Here is a 20816-nt window from a genome sequence, read left to right on the forward strand (position 1 = left end):
GCAATTAAGCAAAACATGATGAACAAAAGCAAATAAATTACTGAAATAAAAAGGGAAGAAATTGTTACCAAAGTTAACGGAAATTATGAATTGAATTAAATCAAGAGTTGTAGAGAGGGAAAACAAGAGAGAAGTTTAAGCTTAAGAGAAGATTAAACTAATGAGAGAGAGATAATTGTATCAAAAGCAACTAAAACGTATTTATACAAAACATAAAAATCCTAAATAAAATCTAAGTAAGAAAAACGTCGAATCCTTGCTCCAAGAGATGTGCCCGGTCGGGCGCCAGCTCGCCCGGCCGGGCCCGCCTTTTTTCATCCTTGAAACTCCTCTCGCGCTCGGTCGGGCGTGAGACAGGGCGAAGCATACCCTTCCTTGATCTTCCGCCCCGCTTGGTCGGGCGCGCTTTCGAGCGAGGCCACATCCGGATGGGCAGATGCCTTGGGCTTCAAATGGACTAATGATTGGGCCGTGATACTTAACCTAATCCAAATTTCCTCTAAGGGGCTTGAATACTCAGTCCATTGCCTCAACTTCTCATATATCGAGCCCTTAATCACCGATTTGATGACTCTAACCTGTCTTGGGCTATGAAAGATGGTCGCACTCCCCCAATGCTTGTAATTGCTCCAAACAATCCCGGGAAAATGCTCCAAATGTGCAATTTCCTACAAAATGCTACCAAAACTATGAAAACACTAGAAAGCATACATTAGTAATAAAAGTGGCTCTAAAGAGCCAAAAATACTCCTAATTATGACCAAATGACAGGGGTAAACCACTATATAAAATAGACATATCAGCAGATATTGCCGAGGAGATGAATATGAAGCTGCTCGGCCAATCGCTTACAAGCGCGGATCGGAAGGCTATGAGGGAGGCCATGCAACCGGCCGTCCCTCAGGAGCAGCGAGACAAGTTCCGCAGAATTAACGAGGGCTTCCTCGGCCCCATGGTCAACTGTACTGCTGAGGTAGTCTAATTTTCCATTTTTGTGTCCGCCTTTGGTTTTTACTTAGAATATTTTTATCTTTTCATGCTTGCTAACTTTTACTTGTCCAAATGTAGCTCTTCTTTCGTCTCTGTGCCTTCTAAGAGTGGAAGGACAAGGAGAACGAAAAAATTAAGAAGGCTTGGGCCCAAATCAGGAGGGCAGAGGACGCGAACACTAGCAACGTCGCCCTTCTGAAGCTTCATTATGAGACGACCCTTAAGGTCTTGTCCGACAAGGCAGCTCGGCAAACGGAGGACATCGTTAAAATAGGGAAGGCTGATATATCCAATTTATATAGTGTTTTACCCCCGTCCTACGATCATAATTAGTGGTGTTTTTGGCTCTTTAGAGCCACTTTTATTACTAATTTGTGTTTTCTAGTGTTTGCGTAGTTTTAGTTGTACTTTACAGGAAATTGCACTTTTGGAGCATTTTCCCGGGTTTTTTATGGATCAACTACGGAGGCTAGAAGGACACGGCCACTCTTGAAGCCCAGGATCGGTGAGAGCTGATGATTAAGGGCTCGGTATGAGACACCGGGGCTATTGGATCGATTAATCAAGACCCGATGAGGAAAATTAGATTGGGCCGAGGAATTTAGCCCAATCGAAATCCAAGCCTCGAAGAAGAAGACCGGGCCTGATCGGGCAAGCATACGCCAGATCGGGCGGCTGCGCGGCATACCAGCAGCGGGCAAGGCAAAAAAAAGGCAGGCCTGATCGGGCGGCCCTTCGCCCGATCGGGCACGTGTTTTTCTCAGAGCTGATTAGATTAGTTTTAATTTTTGTTTTGAGGGAAGTTTAAGTACGAATTATGTACGTAATTTTGGAGGACTTTCTTCTTTAGATTTTCTCTCTCTACTTAGGATATTTCTCTCTCAACTTTTGTTCTTAATTACTTTCATTAATCCAGATTTCTTTTGGTAACAATTTCTTCTCTTTTAATTTCAGCTATTTTATTTACTTCTTTGATTATGCTTTGCTTTATTCATTTGATTAGTTTGGTTATGATGATGCTTGAGTAGTTTTATTTCCAGGGTTTATGGGGATCTAATAAATGATGTGAAGGGGTAATTTTGTGATTGTTAATTATCAAAGCTTGGTTAATTTCCTATTGATTGATTTAATGCTATGCAATTAGGTTTGGCCAGATTTAATTGTATGAGTTTAGTAATATTAATTCGAAATTCGACAGATGAGAATTGATGTATAGGCTTAGTTTCAACAGGCGGACTAAGATTCGATAGATGAGATTTAATACCGGTAAATTAACTCTGTGATTATAATACGTAGCGAGAACCCTTTATAATCTGATTGATCAATGCTTGATGATTGCTTATTATGATTTGCCCTGGAATATTGTTTATTAGTGAACCTATGCCCTAGGTATTTTAATATTTGATTTTTCCCCTACTTTATTTCTTTCGACCTTATTCTTCGTAGTATAGAATTTATTCCCATATATTGGTCACTTAGATAATTTAGATTATAATAATTAATTAGGAGTAGAAAGACTTGTTTCCCTGTGGAGTTCGACCCTACTTCCCTATCTACTTTAGTTAGAGGACTTAGGTATTTACTTTTGATTAGGGGATACGACTTTACCCTGTCAAAATTTGGCGCCGTTACCGGGGAAACGGTTTTATTTTTATTTTATGATTATTTTTTGTATATCCCCTTCTGCCTCAGAGAACGTTAGTTCTTTGAGGCAATTCTCATATTTGTTTTTTAGTTCCTTGTTTATGCCCAGGTGTTCCAGATTAGGTTACATCCCATTCGATCCTGAGATCGAGCGCTCTTTTCATAGGCAAAGGAAAATCTATAAACAAATTCTGGCGGGTTCCGAGGAGGAAAACAGTCGAAGAGATCCTCCCTCTGATTCTAGTGACACAGATATTCCTTCAGACTCCGAATTAGAGATGACGGCCCAGAAGAAACTCAGTGACTACTCGCAGCCGAAGCTCACAGATTTCCCGCACCTTACTCCCACTCCGGCACTAAATGGAGTTTAGTTCGAAATCAAGCCCCAATTTATCACTATGATAGAGAGGAAGCAATTCAGTGGAGCTAAGGGTGAAGATCCTAATCTTTACATCGCAGATTTCTGCCAATATTGTAACACCATTAGACAAGCCGGGGTCACGCAAGACCAAATCAGGGAGATTCTTTTTCCCTTTTCTTTATGTGGCAAAGCTAAATTATGGTTTAATGGTTTGAATAGAACTGCACTTGGTATTACTGACTGGGAAACTCTTGCTTTGAATTTTTATAATAAATACTATCCTGCAGAGAGAACAGCGGTACTAAGGAGTGCTATTCTGAACTTCGCTCAAGAGGCCGACGAAACGCTATATGAGGCTTGGGAGAGGTTCAAGGATCTACAGAGAGAGTGCCCCCACCACAATCTAGCACAATGGCAATTGATCCAAGCATTCTACAATGGACTTGGAAATTCTTCTAGATCAGTGCTAGATTCTACAGCCAGTGGGAGGTTCATGAATTTAAATGTGGACGATGCAGGACAGGTTATCGAAGACATGGCAATACACAATTCCCAATACGGGAATCCGAGAGGGTTTGCAAATAAAGGAAAATATAATGTCGATTCCGTATCCTTTTTGCAAGCTCAATTAACGTCTATTTGTAAAAAATTAGATAATCTTACTGTTGCTCCTAACTCTGTAGCTAACGTTTCTGCTGTTGCTAACAATGAAGCTTTTTGTGAAAATTGTGCAATTGTAGGGCATTGGGAGCAAGATTGTAGGAGCTCTATGGAACAAGTTAATGCCTTTCAAACCTATAGGCAGAATAACCCATATTCCAATTCCTACAATGCCGGTTATAAGAACCATCCATATCTTTCATACTAGAGCACCAATGTACAAAATCCTCCACCTCCATAACAACCACAACAGCAAACCCCACCACAGCAAAAATATTATCATCCTAATTCCGGCCAGAAAAGCCAAGCATCACCCTCATCATCTTCCGACCCTGCCATGACAGAAATTAGAGCAATGCTTGCCAATATGCAAAAGCATATGGAGAGTAGGGATGCACAAATTGATTCCATCCTAGCCCATAATAAAATCATGGACAATCAAATTGCACAACTTTCATCTACCCTACAATCTTGTCAGCAGGGAGCCCTGCCAGCACAGCCAACCAGGCCTACGGATCAAGCCTTCGCAATTACTCTAAGGAGTGGTTTACACTATGATGGGCCCTTTATGCCCAGAAATGATGAACCTGTTTTAATGAACAATGCTAATCTTGATTCCATTAAACCTAACAATGTTGCTAATAGCTCTACAGGGCTAAAGAGTAGTACTAATATTTCTAAAAATACATTGCAGGGTACAACTCCAGGGAAAGTAGCAGCTCTAGATAAGAGCAGTAATACTCCAAAGCCGGTTATCAAACTTCCATTCCCCAATCGTCACTTAAAAACAAATTTGGATAAGCAGTTTGGTAAGTTTCTGGAGATGGTTAAAGATTTGCAGGTAACAGTCCCCTTCACAGAACTAATTATGTAAATTCCTACATATGCAAAATTCATGAAGGAAATATTGACTAGGAAGAGATCTATTAGTGAGGTAGAGACAGTCGCTTTTACTGCAGAATGTAGTGTCGTACTACAAAATAAATCTCCGCCTAAACTGAAAGATCCGGGTAGTTATTCTATCCCTTGTCATATTGGCAATCTAATGATTGATAATGCATTATGTGATTTGGGTGCTAGCGTTAGTGTCATGCCATTGTCGGTGTGTTCCAAGCTAAATATGGGTAAATTAAAAGCTACTAATATTACTCTACAAATGGCCGATCGTTCTTTTAAAACCCCTTAGGTTTTTTAGAGGATGGTCCTGTTAGAGTAGGTAAATTTTATATACCTGTTGGTTTTGTTGTTCTTGATATGGCTGAGGATATGGAAACCCCAATTATTTTGGGCAGACCATTCCTTAACACTGCAGGAGCAATGATAGACATGAAATGTGGCAAATTGACACTATTAGTAGGGGATGATAAAATTACTTTCAATTTGAATAATACCCCTAAAAGACCCATGATAGAGGAGAAGTGTTTCAGTGTTAATGTGGTTCATAATTGTTCTAATAAGCCCCAAGCTCTTGTAAAAGATCCCTTGGAGGCGGTATCTTGTGTTGCATCTTCTACAGATGAAATAGACAAATGGCAAAAGGAAGTTGATGCAATAGAAAGAGCCCTCTACATTGTCGGTTTTGGCTTTGAAGATGAGAAGGTAAAAATACACAAGCAAGTTGTGGAAACTGAACCTATAGTAAGTGTTCCACCAGATCGAGTTGCAATTGATCAATCCAGTGATAATTTGAAGCAACCATCGGTCAAGAAGAGGTCTCTTGTGAGTAGTAGTAATGAACCCCCAGTTTACGACAAGGAGGATCCACCAGATAAGGTGAATTGGCGACCCACGAGGCATGTCAGGAAGCCGCGTCGTGGTCTAAATACCGCTCGACCGGATGAGAAACCACCCGATCAAGTGGTAGGCCAAAGGTCCTAAATTTTAGTCTTATGGTAAGAGGGTCGAGCGGGACCTAGATAAACCAGCGCTTTGCGGGAGGCAACCCATATTTCTTGCTTTCTAGACTAATTTTTACTTTTTCTTAGAGAGGTGAGGAGAGTGAATTTTACCTTTCATGAGTGTTTTTGTACAGGTTTTAGATCACAAAGTACGGAGGTTTCAAAAAAAAAAAAAATAGGCGAAGAAATAGAAGCTCCAGGCCTGGGTACGGGCCCGATCCGGCGAGCTTTGCCCGATCGGGCGCGCACCTAAGGTTAGAAATGCAGAAAACTTCGCCCGATCGGGCCCGCAATATTGATTTTATCGGAGCTTAATTTCGCCCGATCGGGCGAGGAGTCTCGATCGGGCGCGCAAGTCAGGGAAGAAATCGAGGGAAATTTCGCCCGATTGGGTGACGTTGCCCGATCGGGCGGAATTTTGGAGAAATCGAGTGCCACAAAAAGAAATATCGGGCGAAGCTCACTCGATCGGGCGAGAAAAGGGCAATTTAAAGGTTCGAGTTCGCGCCCGATCGGGTGGAGGTCGCCCGATCGGGCGCGCCTGTTTAATCCGGGGTTTTAAACCCCTTTCTCCCTTTTTCTTTTCTTTTTCTTCCTTACTTCTTCTTTCTCTTTCACACTTTCTCTCTCTAAAACCTCCATTTTCAAACCTTCAACTACACCTTCAACCCAATATCTCCTCAAATTCACCCATCCAAACCTCAAATTTCTTACATATTCTTAATTCTCACACCTTCCTCTACATTTTCCACCTATTTTCTCCCACTTTCTCTCATAATTCCTTCAAACCCTTAGAGAGAGAAAGCTCCAAATACCCAATTTTCCACATATAATGGCTTCAAAGCGTTCAAGGACACAAAGGGGTGAAAGTTCGAGGGCACCACAACCAACGGTCAACCCGGACCTTCAAATACCGGGATGGGAGGAGGTTGTCATCACCTCGGAGGAGCAACGGGCTAGGATGCTAGACCTCATTGATCGACAGGTAATCTCAACCCGTTTTGTTCATCATCCCGCACTAGCTAAATTAGGTCTAGATAAATATGTGGAAAAATTGTTCAAAGGTATATGAACGAGTGGTTTCTTTCAAATGTGCCATGATACGTATGACTATTTAACATTACAATTTATTTCAAGTTTTAATGTTATTAAAATGAATGCATTTATCACTCATGTACAATTCCGATTATTAAACAACGATGTGAGACTAACTCTTAAAGAATTTGGAAAGTTGTTTGATTTAAAATCGGATAAACCAATTGAACCCTCTCAAGACCACACTGCCGTGGTCTACAAGAGGCTAACCGGGGAGGATTTGGTTAACCTCCAACATGCCAAAGGGACGTGGATTCAACATCCCGTCCCAAAATTTTGGCAAAGATTTGCCGGCCTCACTATTTTTGGGAGGCATGAACCGGCAAATGTGAGGAGAGATGAATTGGAACTATTGGCATCCTATGTAATTCCTAACGCTGAAAAATTGAACATACCCCATAGGATAGCAAATTACTTCCAAAGGGTGGCCAATGCGGCCGAAGCAAGTAGGTCTAAGGCGCCTATTTATTTTGGGGGGTTAATGACCCACATTGCCAAAAAACACCTAGGTTGGAACCCGGATGGGCATAGGAAAGTTGTAGGCTCAAACCTCATGGACCTAGCCTATTTAGGGAGTCTAAACTGGGTGCAACCCGTGGGGGGTGACACTTGGTGGATAGTCCACCGACAATCGGGTAGGAGGGATCAAGCCTTCACCTTACCCAACCCCGCCTTGACCAAATTTGAGAAGGGGAAGCCTTTTTATACTTTTGAGATTAACGGTCAAGGTGAGGTTCAACCACCTCACCCTTCACTACAACCCCAACAATCCCCCCATCACCATTAACCACACTACCCACTTCTAGGTTAAGCACCTTGGATGGTCGGGTAGGACACATAGAGAGGAACCTCGGGAGGGGTCTATACCCCATGTACAATGATTATGCACGTTGAGGGGCTATTCCCCCCGAGGCATTAGTTCCCGATTGGTTCCAATACCCCCAAGGAGGGTATTCTCACCCCGGTGCGTATGGTACTTATGTGGACTACTCTTCAGTCCATGGATATGGGGGTGACGCTCCTTTTGGGGGTATGGGGGGGGGAATGTGAACCCTAACTACTTTGCAGGTGGTTCGGGTTATGGTGGTGCTGGACTGAGCCAGGGTGATGTCGGCTCAAGTTATGGAGGAGGATATGAGAGGATGGATGACGATGTGGAGTAGCTTCTCCTAGCTACCCTCCCAAGTCAATGAGGGCATTGCCTTGATTTGGCTTGGGGGGAGATTTCTTGTATATATGGTAACTTTCTTTCTCTCTTCTCTACTTATTGCTTTCCTAGTGTAGTTTTTATTGCTTTCCCTTATGAAAAAAATAAAAAAAAAATTTGAAAAATAAAAAAATCCAAAAATACGTTCCAATGAATTGTAATTCATGCTTCCCTATGTCCCATACTTAGAAAATATTGTTTTGATTCTTGGTATATGATAATGAGCTTTGTGAATTTGTTGATCATAATTTGAAGTTTAATTGTTTGGATTCCTAAACATGCGTCAATTTTGCCAACTATTTGTGAATATAGTGCTTGACTAGTTGATTTGGTTAGGAATGTGTGATAGTTCCATAGTTCTTGGTATGTCAATGAATTTGAGTATTGGTTTGCAACTATTAGTAATGTCTATATAACTCAATATTATGCACATTGAGGAAGACGAAGGCGTATGTTCTCTTAGGAAGCCTTCAGATGATATTAGATACATTTGTTCCCTTCTTTTACCCATGTTGTTGCTTGTGCCCTTTTATTGTTTATTTAGCCACATTACAAGCCTATATGAGCCCCATTGGTTACTAGTCCTAAGCTTGGCTTGGGGGAGTTATTAGTTGGAGAGGTGAGGGAGTTGTGATGTGCACATTATTTGCACAATGTGGGAATAAAAGAAGAGTGATTGTTCTTTGATTTTATGATTGGAAAATATTGATATGTTGTGTTACAAAGTTGAAATTTCCAATATGAGTTAAAAAAAAAAAGAGCAAAAGGAAAATTTTTTAATGTTTAAATGTTATATTTAAAGGTTGTTCAAGAGAGAAAAAAAAAAGAATGAGTCCAAAGTTTATATTTCACTTAAGTTCTACATTATCATATTTTTATGAGTGAAATTGTAAGTGTTGGGATTGTTTATATTGTTTAGAGTTGTATTTGGTGGATTCTTGTTGGAGTTAGTTATGTTGTTGGAGATGTATGATGATCATTTATTTTGATCATGGGTTGATTAGGATTTGGCTCCCTTAATGCATAGCTTTTCTCTCACATATTCCCAAATTTATCCTACCCTTTACCCTAGCCTTACATTACAAGCTTTAAAGACCTTCCGACCTTTGTGCATAGAGTTGTGTGAATGTGAAAGTGTTGTTTATCAATGCAAGTTATGATTTGACATATTTCGAGTCGACTAGTAGGTTGAGCGTTCATTGTTTTAAACACACGAGAGTGTGAGATGGGTGGGCATTGTTCACAAACAAATGGGTTGGTTGGAGAGCGATCGAGTACATCTTTTACTCGCCACATAAATGAGAGTTGAGTGTGTGAGCACTAGTCTTGAATTCTATACGCTCGTGTGGTTTGCTTTACTTGACAATTGTTGGGGAAGAATGATAATTAGATGTATGAGATTGATTGACATTGAAGCATGTTCATTAGATTTATCTTGAATCGTTTGTGCTTGATTTTGTTTATTGGGATGAGGCATGTTTTATATGTTCATTGATGAGCTCTTTGCTTAGGGGCAAGTAAAGGTTTGGCTTGGGGGAGTTTGATATATCCAATTTATATAGTGTTTTACCCCCGTCCCACGGTCATAATTAGCGGTGTTTTTGGCTCTTTAGAGCCACTTTTATTACTAATTTGTGTTTTCTAGTGTTTATGTAGTTTTAGTTGTATTTTACAGGAAATTGCACTTTTGGAGCATTTTCCCGGGTTTTTTATGGATCAACTACGGAGGCTAGAAGGACACGGCCACTCTTGAAGCCCAGGATCGGTGAGATCCGATGATTAAGGGCTCGGTCTGATTGATTTCTTTTGGTAACAATTTCTTCTCTTTTAATTTCAGCTATTTTATTTACTTCTTTGATTATGCTTTGCTTTATTCATTTGATTAGTTTGGTTATAATGATGCTTGAGTAGTTTTATTTCTAGGGTTTATGGGGATCTAATAAATGATATGAAGGGGTAATTTTGTGATTGTTAATTATCAATGCTTGGTTAATTTCCTATTGATTGATTTAATGCTATGCAATTAGGTTTGGCCAGATTTAATTGTATGAGTTTAGTAATATTAATTCGAGATTCGACAGATGAGAATTGATGTTTAGGCTTAGTTTCAATAGGCGGACTAAGATTCGATAGATGAGATTTAATACCGGTAAATTAACTCTGTGATTATAATACGTAGCGAAAGCCCTTTATAATCTGATTGATCAATGCTTGATGATTGCTTATTATGATTTGCCCTAGAATATTGTTTATTAGTGAACCTACGCCCTAGGTCTTTTGATATTTGATTTTTCCCCTACTTTATTTCTTTCGACCTTATTCTTCGTAGTATATAATTTATTCCCAAAAATATTGGTCACTTAGATAATTTAGATTATAATAATTAATTAGGTGTAGAAAGACTTATTTCCCTGTGGAGTTCGACCCTATTTCCCTATCTACTTTAGTTAGAGGACTTAGGTATTTACTTTTGATTAGGGGATATGACTTTACCCTGTCAAAGGCCCTTGAGAGAGAAGAGCTGGCAAGGCAGGCGCTCCAGGTGAAGCGGGATGAGGTGGTCTTAAATGCCTCTCAGTGGAAGGAGGGCTTCGAGGTCTCTGAGAAATTGAAGGCCGAATTATCCTTGTCCTAGACGGCCATCAAGTCTGCTCAAGACGAGGCGGCCTCCCTCAAGCTCAAGGTGGACGAGCTGAACAAGTCCGTGGCTGACTTGACTGAGAAGCTGAAGGCCCCTTGGTCGCCTAGTGCAATGGAGATCGTCCATATTGAGCAAAAGGCCGAGGAGAGACTCAAAAGCCATTTCTTTGAGGCCTTCCAGCTGATGAGCGAGGAAAGGACGATTGCCTACCACGAAGAGCGCTTCACCAAGCGCCTTGAGTACGTCTGCCTCAAAGAGGAAGCCGAGAAGGTCGGACACCTCCTCCCGAACTTGAAGTTACCTCGTTTGAGTTTGAAGACGAGGAAGACGATGATGCTAAGGAGAATAAGGCCGAGCCGACTGGTGAAGGGGAGACTTCCAAGGAGGAGCCAACAGACGCTTTGGCCAAGCTCACTAGCGAAGAGGAGGCGGCTAAGGGGGAGCCCACTGATGCTGCGGCTGAGAAGAAATAGGCCATGGAGAAGCCTGCCAAAAGTGATATCTCGGCTGAGTAAAGAGCTTAGGTCCTTCAGCAGCAGATTTTTAAAGCTTTTAGTGTTGGGTTTCGATGAGCCCAACTCACCGCGGAAATAAAACCCGAGCCCAAGGAAAAACTCACAATTAATATAACCAAAAATGCATAAATAAAAAGATTAGAGAAAAGACTAAATTACCCTTGTAGCGTGCTTTGCTCGACCAAATGGAACTCTTACTAGAGATTAGCCAAGTTGGACCAAAACACTACTCGGGTAATTAATGAGCTTAAAGGTTTTCTCTTAAGTGGAGATATCTTATTGACCTCTTACTCAAGTGAGTTTTCCCAATTCCCAAGTAGGATATTTATAGGGAAACTCAAGTGAGAAATCCACTCTCCCATCAATGTGGAAGAGTTGGTAAAATCAATTTTCCCTTTTATTTTTAAATCAAAAATAAAGAAAATAGGCAACAACTAATTAATCAACAAGTGGCATTCTAAGAGGAGAGGTTAGGTAAGGACCATAAGGGAAGGGGAGGACCAATACTTGATCCCCAAGGCTTCCCCAAACTGGCTCCCTTAAGGCCACATGCGCCAAACGGGCTGCGCCATGTGGCGCACCCAGCCTTGGGTGCCAAGGCAGCCTAGCTGGCACTAAGGCCCTTGGCTGGGCTGCCTGCATGGGCCGTATGCGTGGGCTGCTTGGCTCGCCATAGCAGCTCCTGCTATGCGTGCCTTGCTAGCCTGCTGGCGCGCCATAGCTGCTGCTGCTATGTTCGTGCCTTGCTAGCTCGCTGGCGCGCCACAACAGCTGCTGTTATGTGCGTGCCATGCTAGCATTGGTGCGCTAGCATGCCGCAGCACCAACCAGCCAGCATAGGCTCGGCTTGGTGCGCATGCTAGCCACCTCGCTATACCAAATGCCCCTAGCACTCGTTTTGCTCGGGCATTCCGATGCTAGGGGCATTTTGGTAAATTGTTGATTAATTATCAATTTTACCGTCTCGTCTTATATTTATTCGACTCGACTTGCGACGCTCGGTTTCGACGCTCCTAGATCGATTTTCGACGTCTAAATATTTAATACAAGAGCGACTCATTAATTCCTTCCGAATTAATTCGTCGTGTCGGATCGTTAGTTGCTTGGGTGTGACCCAAAGGGTTCAGCCTAGATTAAGCTGTAATATTAATTATGCATTAATATTACTGATCATAAGCGGCCTCCACCTAGGCATTCCGATCACTTAAACTTACTGAATAATTAGCTTTCTAATAGCTCTGAACCTTCTATCGGAATAACACACTTGTTCAAAGGACACCATTCCTTTCAATATCCCACTTGTCCTTCCGGACAAGTGTTCTTTTAGTGTATAGCCTTTTTCCTATGTCACTTAATGTCTCTTCATGAACTATAAGGTAAGATTATTTGTCATCCTTATTACATCCAGAAGTGTTTCTCGAAATCCGAGTCTGATTGTCAATAAACAGATGATTTCTAAAATCCATTCGAGCACGACCATGTATTTTCACAGTCTTGCTCTTCGTGAGGCCTTGTAAACAACAAAGACATGTTCCCTATTGTTAGTAGGGGGACATTCCCAGTCTTGTAATGTCAGCTTCTCTTACTAAGAGGACCTAGCCGCCCGAGTGTTGTCGTTATAATCTCCATGTACGGTAGACGTTTGACTAACATCAAAACGGGCTATTACTCAAACAAGAGAACTCATAATATTCATGGTCGAGGAAAGAGGTTTCGATAGCCATAATGAGAAGTATACTTATGACAATTTTTAAATCTCCTAAAGTATTCTCATAGGTCGATCTAGTATGGTTCTAAACCAAAACCTGTGCAAATGATTTATGACAATCATGTCCTTGTAGCACAAGAAGCAGTGCTATAAATCAAACTACACACTAATCTCAAGTGGTCATTAATCATCCATCATTTAAATGACCTCGATTAGGGATAATTTTCGATTATAATATTCAATGTTCACTTAATAGGTGTTTCTTTATCCAAGACTAGTCTAGATACCCTATTTTGAATATTCTCAAAATCAAATGGACTTAATATTTAATTCTAAACCACAATTAAATAGAAATAGAGTGATAAAATTGCATGAAATTAAATTACTCCAAAACCTGAATGGTTCATCTTATTGTCTTACATTAAAATGTTCGAAATTAATTAAAACACTAAATAGGGAAATCAAAGCCAATCTCCAATGTGTCTGATTTCCATTGCCTCAACGTGCTTGTTGTGCTTCACTTAAGGCAGAGGTTTAGTAAGTGGATCAGCTACATTGTCGTCTGTTCCAACTTTACAAATTCTGATTTCACCCTCTGATTTCCATTCCCTTATCATGTGAAATTACCGCTTGACATGTTTGACCTTCTGATGTTCCCTTGGCTCTCTAGCCTGAGCAATAGCTCCATTGTTGTCATAATAGAGGGCTATTGGACCCTTGATAGAGGGTACAACATCAAGTTCACCAACGAACTTACGAATCTAAACTGCCTCAGCCGCTTCAGCAGCTGCCAAGTATTCGGATTCAGTTGTGCTCTGCTTGGCACTCTTCCAACTAAACGCTCCTCTATTTAGACATAACACATATCCAGACTGTGATTTGAAATCGTCTCTGTCTATTTGGAAGCTTGCGTCAGTATAACCTTCAACAACTTATTCTTCTGAGCCACCATATACCAGGAATTTATCCTTGTTCCTTTTCAAGTACTTTAGGATATTCTTGGCCGCAGTCCAATGCGCCTCTCCTGGGTCTGATCGGTGTCGGCTCGTAGCTTTCAAGGCATACGATACATCTGGCCTATTACATATCATGGCATACATGATCGATCCAATAAGCGAAGCATATGGAATCTGATTCATCCTTTCTCGCTCATCAGGTGTCTTTGGACACTGCTTCTTGCTTAGGGTTATGCCATATGACATGGGTAGGTGACCTCTTTTGGCCTCCTGCATACTTGTTAGTTGAGACGAACACTACAAGAGGGGGTGAATTGTATGTGAGTTCTTAATGACTACTTTTTGCGGAATGTAAAACAGAATGTAAAGGAACTTGCAATGCACACAATATTTTACGAGGAAACCTTCCAGGGCCCAACTGGAAGTAAAACCTCGACCTTTCTAAGGGATTTCCAAAGCCAAACCAATTCACTATAATAGGGCAAACACACAAGTTACAACCTATTATAATCAGACCTTTACTCACAAGTTCCAGACTGAACTTGCTACACAGTAGGACCCTATCCTACCCAACATAAGTCCCTGACTTAGATTCACTCGTACTCCCTGAGCACTACAAACTCAACTTCAACCTAGAAGCCTACAACGCTGTATGCAAAGATAGATTACACACACACACCCAAGAACCCAACCAATACAAAATATAAACCCTTAGTATATGAGAGGCAAGCTATGCATGAAACCCGAAACTAATATGACAAAGTTATGGACTTGGCAAACTTACACAATTAAGCACACCTCGATTTCTTCACGCATAAACTCACATAAAATAATGAATTAGGATATCTACAATTTATACAAGACTTGCTTGTATAGAAAGTAGGGTTTTCAAAAGATAAATTTGTTAAATTAACAAAATCCTAAAACACGGTTTTTAAGTAAATCTATTTTAAAGAAAATCTTTTAGAAAACTTATCAAAGATAAATTACCAAAAAGAATAATATCTTTTTAATAATCGGTTTTTAAGAAATAAATCATTTAGAAAATCTTTTCCCAAAAACTTATCTTTTTAAATTTTCCTATTTTAAGAAGCTCGCCAAGATTTTTGTCACGTTTCTAATAAGTCTCACACGTAAACCTAACAATCATATTTACAGCAAATCTAAAAGATAAAACTTAACAAAACTTAATTTGCTACGCCAATATTCTGTAATGTAGGGTACTTGGGCTTCACGCAGTCCAGGACTAAGTTCCTGCCGTCACTTGCACTCCAGTTCTGAAGTGGAACTTCGCAGACCAAGTTCGCACTCCAACTTGCTATCTTCAAGTTCCTGTTAGGGAACTCAGTTAGCTCTTGTGAGGGAACTCTTCTCCTATCTTCCTTAACTTTCCTTGAAATCTCCATGAGTCTTCATAGCTAGGTTACTCTTTCACTTCCAAAGTCAACTTCACCTGTTCTAGTCACAACACTTAGAGAACTCTTATTAGTTTGAAGTTTGCTTTGTTTAAGTTCATCATCATCAAAACCTTTAAGCTTCAATAATTTCCCCCTTTTTGATGATGACAAACTTTAGCAAACTTCTAAGGAAAGTTAAATAATATAGAAGGTCGTAATTTTGTATTTTTGATTTATTGATAGAAAATAAAACAAAAGAAAAAAGCAAAAATAAACAAAACATCAGAACAAACAAAACTAAAACAGAACAGAAACTTTAAGCTAAACTTAAACACAGGAGCATCAGAGAAACTTTTGATATTTTATCAACTGGAACCCAGAACAACTTCAGCCTTCAAGTTTGCTTCTTCTTTTCCCCCTTTTGGAATTATCAAAAAGTCCTGCACTTCAAGTTATTAAGCGTCTAGCCACAGCCCCACAAGCAATTCATCGAGTGTGGGAAACTGAAGGCAGCGCTACTAAATCCCCTTCATTTAGTTCCAATTCCTGCACATGCTTTCATAACATACAAAACATAAATGTATATGCTAAGTTCCAAACATTCATTGAAAACCAAAAAAAACCCTGCTTAATCCGATTACAAACCAAAATAGTTTTCAAATTTCACAAAATAAAACTGAAATTGTTCATGACTAAAACAGCAAAAGGAGAAAAAATGAAATTAAAGCTAGGATAGGCTAGGTTTATGATAGGCTAGAGAGATATAAACTGGTCAACTCTGAAGAAACTCCAGTATCTTCTTGTTGTCTTCCTTTTGATGCTCAATACTGGCTTCCAGTTTATCTTCCAAGTTCTTGATAGCCTTTTGGAACTCCACCTTCTGTTCCCTAAGACTCTTCTCAAGTCCCTGTACTCCTCTTTCCAGCTTCTGTATTTTCCCCATAGCCTCTTTGAGTTGTTTTTCAGCTACTTTTGCTCTGTCAGTAAGCTTAGACACCTGCCCTTCAAGCACATTTTCATCAGCATCCAACTCCAAGGGTTTTTCCATGCTTGTTTGAGGAAAAGAGCTTGCTGACAGTCTTCTGCTTTTCCTCAAAGGTTCCCCTGAAGCAGCTCCTTCTTTCTTCTTTCCACTAGTAGTGGATTTCTTCTCCTCAACCTTCTGTACCTTCCCATTCACCACTTCTAGGCTAATACCTAGCAGAGTTTCTTCATTTATCACATTCTCTGGTTTCTCTGCTAATCCACCATAGTTTCCTTTTAGAATCACCCCAAGTGACTCAAACACAGTTGACAAAATGGCTCCATAGCCTACCTTGTTCTTTCCTGGAACACAATGGGCTAAGTGTTGATACATTAGGGAGGGAAAGTTCACTTTCATCTTTCTGTATAGGCAGAATATGACAGCCATATCCATCAAACAAGCCTCACTCTTTTTCTAAGTTCTTGGCAGTATAGTTTTCTTGACCAAATTAAACAATATTTTATTCATGGGGCTTAGGTCATTGTGACTCATGGTGTTCTTCCCCCTTTTTCCTATCAACGATTCAACTATATCACCACCCAGATAATTACCCACTTTTATGCTTGATTTTCCCTTGACATAAGTCTCATACCCCTCTGTTGGAGCTTTCAAAATTTTACCTAGGGTTTCCACATCAAATTCAATTTTTATTTCATTTACTTTACTCGAAATTACCCCTTGTTTCACTTGAAAATTTTTACAAAATTCATTCATATCAATTGGGTACATGCAATTGTTCGATGCTCTAGACAGTAAGAACTCCCACTCTTGGAACTTAATCAAATCCAAAAATTCCAAAAATCTAGCCTTCCTACACCAAGATAAAATCAATTCTATGACCAACCACATACCTTCCTACTTGAGCCTTAAGCTCTAATTGATCAGCCGAAATTTCTTCCTCCATTGGATCGTCTTCCCCCTCAGATTCCATAGTTCCAGCCACAAAGTCCTCAACCTCTTTGATATGTTCCTCTACTGACTTCTCTTTGTTCTTCTTTTCTTTCCACTCTTTCAATTTTTCAAAAATGTCGGAGGTTTCCACTTTTTTCTCTATAGAAATTTTCTCTCTAGGGTTTCTATTTGAAGTGGAAGAGGTTGGTGCAGTTTCAACTTGGGTTATTTCTTGTTCTTTGTAAGAAACATGGTCAGGGGTGAGATAATTTCGGGTTCTGAATTTTGGCTCATTTTAAAAGTTTTCGGAAGAGCTAAGGGAAGTGATAATGGCCATGAGATTGAAATTTTGAAGTTTTGAGAAGCTTTGAAAAAGTTTTTCACAGAAGGTAAATGTGATTTGACAGTGATGATGTAAGGTGGGTGAAGATGGCTTTTATATTTAATGAAACGGTGTGAGGGAGATAAAAAAATTTGTGCCATTTAGTCATTTAATGAACACGTTCAATTGATTGCAAAATTCTAATAGGATATCTACCAAAAATCATTTTCTTTCCAAATTCAATTTATTTCCAAAACAATTAATTACCAAAAAGAAAACACGTATTTGGAACACGCTTTCTACACATATGTAATGTTAATTACTAATTACACACGCAATAGAGTGTTTGTGAACTAACCTCTAGGAATTCACCAACGGTGACACTTCAGCTATGTTTAGCACACCATAATTGTGTTAGATGCTCTTTTTACATTATTTCTGATTTTGCCATATCTTGGAACTTCAGAAGCAATCAAGTCAGCTTGATCATCCCAAGTTCCAATCTCAATTTCTAAAATCTTTCTCTGTTCAAGGGCTTGGTTAGAATATCTGCAATTTGATTTTCATTGGGACAAAATTCTAACTTAATATACCCTTGCTCCACATTATCTTTTAGAAAGTGATGCCTAATGTGGATATGTTTGACCTTTGAGTGTTGAACTGGATCTTTAGAGATACATATAGCACTAGTATTGTCACAATAAATAGGAACACATTCAAATAAGATACTAAGATCTCTAACCTGTTGCCTTATCCATAACATTTGAGAACAGCAAGCTGCAGCAGCTACATATTCAGCTTTAGCTGTAGACAAAGCAACTGTATTTTGCTTCTTGGAACCCCAAGAAACCAAACAAGGTCCTACAAATTGTGCCATACCCGATGTGCTTTTTCTATTAACCAAATCACCTGCATAGTTAGCGTCAGTAAATCCATTTAAGTCAAATAAGTCAGTTATAGGGATAGAAGAGACCCAAATCATCAGTTCCTTTCAAGTAACGAAGGATTCTCTTTACTGCTTTCAGATGAGACTCCTTTGGGTTAGCTTGGAACCTGGCACATAAACCCTACACTAAAAGATATGTCAGGTCTACTAGCTGTTAAGTAAAGTAGAGATCCAACCATACCTCGATACATAGTTTGATCTATGCAAGTTCCAAATAGATCTTCATCTAAACTTGTAGCTATACCCATGGGAGTTCTATTTGGTTTTGCATTATCAAGCTTGTATTTCTTAACCAGTTCCTTAATGAACTTCTTTTGATGTATCATAATACCTTCCTCAGTTTGCTTAATTTGCAATTCAATCCAATCATGCTCATTTCAAATTCCCCACTCATAAGGTTAGCGAAGTACTTGCAAAAAGATTCATTAGTTGCACCAAAAATTATATCATCAACATAAATTTGTACAACTAAAATATCAGTTCCATTGGATTTTAAAACAATGTTTTATCAATTTTTCCACGTTTAAAACCATTTTCCAAAAGGAACTTAGATAGTCTTTCATACCATGCTCTAGGAGCTTGCTGAAGTCCATAAAGGGCTTTGTCAAGCTTGTAAATATGGTTTGGAAACTCTGGATTTTCAAATCCAGGAGGTTGTTCCTCATAGATGTCTTCTTTCAATAAGCCGTTTAGAAATGCACATTTTACGTCCATTTGGTACAACCTAAATTCCATATAAGCAGCAAAAGCAATGAGTAAGCGGATAACCTCTAACCTGGCTATTGGAGCAAATGTTTCTTCATAGTCTATTCCTTCGTGTTGATTGAAACCTTGTACAACCAATCTTGCTTTGTTCCAGACAATAATACCATGCTCATCTAGTTTGTTCTTGAATACCTATTTTAATCCAATTGTCTTTTGATCACTTAGTCTCGGTTCTAGATGCCAAACTTTATTTCTTTCAAATTCATTCAGCTCGGCTTGTGTAGCATTAATCCAGTTAGCGTCAGTTAAAGCTTCAACATAGTTCCTGGGTTCCATGGAGGAAAGAAATGCATAGAATGCACAGAAGTTCCTAAGCTGAGATCTGGTTTGAGTTCCTTTAGTGATATCGCTCATGATTGCATCAACTGGATGTGATTTTTGACACTTCCAGGACTTTGGTGCAAAGTCCTTGATTGGATACAACCTTTCTCGATTGTTGTTGACTGGTACATCTGTTGGAGCTTCATTTTGTGATTCAGCTTGATGTTCTTCTGGAACTTCCGGTTGCTCTTGGTCTTGATTTTGAGCTGGTGTTCCTTGTACATTCTCTGTTTTTTGCTCATCATTTGCTTCAGTGTTCTGCTCACCTTTATTTTCTATGTGCTGCTTCTCTGATGATGGTGATTCTTCATCTTGATCATTCTTCCTTACAAGTTCTATTTCAAAATCATCATCATCATCCTGTACATCCGTCAAATGATCAGTTTCATCAAAAATTACATGTACAGACTCCTCAACACACATTGTTCTCTTATTATAAACTTTATAAGCTTTATCGTTTGAGGCGTATCCTAGAAATACTGCCTCATCACTACGTTCATCTAACTTTCCCAAGTTTCTTTTACCATTTTTATGAACAAAACATCTACAACTAAAAGATATAAAGTAAAAAATATTAGGCTTTCTCCCTTTGATATGTTCATAGGGAGTCTTGTTGGTGATGACTCTGACTGATACTCTATTTAGGATGTAACAAGCTGTATTCACTGCTTTTGCCTAGAAGTTTTTAGGCAGACCACTTGAGATCAGCATTGTCCTAGCCATGTCCTCAAGACTTCTGTTCTTGCGTTCAACTACTCCATTTTGTTGTGGAATTCTTGGGGTAGAGAAGTTGTGATCCATTCCATGCTCTATGCAGAATTCATCAAACTTGGAGTTTTCAAATTCTATTCCATGATCTGACCTTAAATGCACCAAGGGATTACCTGTTCTTCTATGTTCCTTCTTTACAAAAGCAACAAACTCATCAAACTTTTCATCTTTGCTAATAAGAAAGAACACCCAAGTGAACCTTGAGTAATCATCAACAATAATCCATTTCAGATCTCATGGCCTCTTGCCATTTAGCAGAGTCGGTGCTCCCCATCGCTTGCTTGTAGGTTGCCGGTTTGTCTCCATCCATTACCAGTATATCCTGATTCTCGATTAATACAACACCAAGATACGTATCAGGTTGAGACCTCGGCCTCTGCGACCTATGTAGGGTAACGGACTGAGCATTTGCATTGTCGGTTTAACTTTGCACATTTTGACCAGCGTCAACAGATGCTGTTTGAGCACTTTGAATGTCAATCTGATTTTGTTGCTCGTCCTCTCAAACTTCATCGAGTTCGATTTTCCTCCCACTTGTCATTTTGGAATGATGTTCCTTCTCCAAAAAGACACCATCGTGAGTAACAAATACTTTGTTCTCGGATTTATTGTAGAAGTAACACACTTTGGTTTCTTTTGGGTAGCCCATGAAGAAAACCTTGTCCGATTTGGGTGATGTTTGTCAGAAATTAATTTCTTGACAT

The sequence above is a fragment of the Chenopodium album genome, chromosome 17, assembly GCF_948465745.1.
Source record: "Chenopodium album chromosome 17, dcCheAlbu1.1, whole genome shotgun sequence".
NCBI lineage: Eukaryota > Viridiplantae > Streptophyta > Magnoliopsida > Caryophyllales > Amaranthaceae > Chenopodium > Chenopodium album.